This window comes from Vicia villosa, unplaced genomic scaffold, assembly GCF_029867415.1.
Source record: "Vicia villosa cultivar HV-30 ecotype Madison, WI unplaced genomic scaffold, Vvil1.0 ctg.002149F_1_1, whole genome shotgun sequence".
NCBI lineage: Eukaryota > Viridiplantae > Streptophyta > Magnoliopsida > Fabales > Fabaceae > Vicia > Vicia villosa.
In genome coordinates, this window is record NW_026705853.1 from 231,478 (window position 1) to 233,615 (window position 2,138).

At 40.6% G+C, this 2,138-nt stretch overlaps 1 long non-coding RNA gene across 1 annotated transcript; it reads right to left on the reverse strand.

Moving 5' to 3' along the window:
• Positions 1-1,089: 1,089 nt before the first annotated feature.
• LOC131638047 (uncharacterized) lies at positions 1,090-1,846 on the reverse strand. The gene is made up of 3 exons (XR_009294577.1): positions 1,462-1,846; positions 1,314-1,383; positions 1,090-1,221 (listed from the first exon to the last, which is right to left on the reverse strand). It is a non-coding gene; the product is annotated as an uncharacterized LOC131638047 (long non-coding RNA).
• Between the last annotated feature and the right edge of the window lie 292 nt (positions 1,847-2,138).

Sequence of the window (2,138 nt, forward strand, 5' to 3'; positions counted from 1 at the left end):
TTGACAAGAAATTGAAAGATTTGCTAAATCAACAATGGCAAATATGATAGAGATAAAAGGGAGTCAAGCGTACAAATATTATATGTCTACAGTGGCCTCGATTACAAAATAAAGGTGCAATAAGTAACAAGATCGAAAATATTTAGTTGAAATCCTCAGGGAGATCCTTTTTGATCTTCAAATATTGATTCTCCCATGAAGACATGCGAAGTTCAATTAGTGCCCGGTGTTTCTTCAACCTTTCGATTTCTGGCACTAACTTTTGTGCAGTCTCGAAATGTTTCATTCCTGACTGCACCACTTCGAGCAAGTCTTGTTGATTAGACTTTTGTAGGACTGCTTGACAACTTTCAGCCTCCTTTATCTTGCCCTCGAGTACTTTGATTTCTTGTTTCCAAGAGCCGATTTTCTTCTCATAATCATCAATGGCCTTCTGATTTTCTGAATGTTTGAGCCTGAGGGCCTCACCTTGTTTCGTTGCGTCCATAGCAAAATTCCATGAAGAGTCATGAGAGGCCTTTGTCTCAGATAACTCTTTTTCGACATTTTGCCTTCGAAGGATGTTAGCTTGGAGTTGCTCGAGTAGAGAGCCCAGCAGAACAATTACCTCTGAAACTTCTGTGGAAACTTGAAGCAAATCTACTTTCTTTAGAAGTTGATTTAAGTTGTGGCTCTTAATAGGGTCCCGGTTGAGAACATCTACAAGATTGACCCCAAAGAATCTTTCTTTTATTTGTCGAAGAAGACTGGGAATATCTTCCTTGTCACTAGAGTCTGCAGTAACAGCTGTTGAGACATTAAGCTCCGGAGGCGAAGGAGTATTCACATTCATAATGGCCTTTAAGAAACTGAGAGGATCAGTTTGCTTAAGTTGTTCAAGCTCTGAAGGAGTAAGCTTTGCAGGGGCAGGCGTCGAAGTTGTCTCAGGAATGGTTTTTGCGTCAAGAGTTGAAGTTCCATGAGAAACTGGTTTTTCAGGCTGAGAAATCTCTTCCATAGCATCTTTCTCCGACGCGGAATCTTCGTTGTCATGTGATTGCTGGTTCACATTATCGCTGCCTGAGAATGGATGATTCTCTTCCAAATTTTTGCCTTGATGGGTAGGTGGGGATTCGTCAGTAGAGTGGCTTTCTTCGACTGGTTCATTAGGCAATATGGTAGCAATTGGCCTAACGTCTTCAAAGACTGGTGAAAGAACACGAGTTTGATTTTGAGAGGTACCTATGTTAAACAGAGCAAAGTTATTCAAAAAATAAATAAATAAATAAACTTTTGAGGAGTTTAGTTAACGAAAGTTAAAGTTTGACAACTACCATAAAGTTTGTCAACATCAATGGTGAGGCCAGGGTCTTTAAAACCGGAAGTAGCAGTGCCAGCATCATCCTGCAATAACAAGGTAAAGTGTCAGTACAATTATTTAGTTAAAATCACAAGATAATATGTGGGACAAACCCAAAGTACCTTGGGTGGAATATTGTCTGGACTTGAATTATGGCTTTCCACAACGAAAGCATTACTAGCAGCTTTCAAAGGAGACTCTTCAGAGGACGCTTTATCACCAGGAGAAACAGCTTTGGAAGGACTTGCCTTTCTCCCTTTTCTCGAAGGGGTAACAGCTTTGTATTTTTTCTTCTGTCCTTGTCTAGTTTGAGGAGGGGATTTATCTTCGCCATCCGAACCAGTGGTCGAAGAAGCTTTACGCTTCGAACCCGTTGGGGGTTTCGAACTCTGGCAAGTCGAAAATGAGAAAGATGAGTACTAATCACATATTGTACAAGATTGAGAGTATGAGATAAGTATGTACCGTGGGCTTCTTATCAGTGACGAGGGAGTCACTCCCACTTGGTTTATTGCTTTTAGATGTCCCAGAGTCTTTTGGGGCAGAAGCTTCCTTAATCTTCCTCCTTCGTGCAACAGCTGTAGTTGAGACTGAAATCAGTATATCAATAAAGAAAAGATAAGTCAGTCGAAAAGATTACCTTAATCCAGACCTTCAGGTATTGGAGTCAGGACACGAACATGTTTAAGATCTATATGAAGATGTCCTTTGAAAGTATCCAAGGTATGCTTAGTCGGAACCACTCGTTCAGCGCGTTTTTTGGTACTCTCTTGAAGAATTTTGAGAGCATTCCCACACA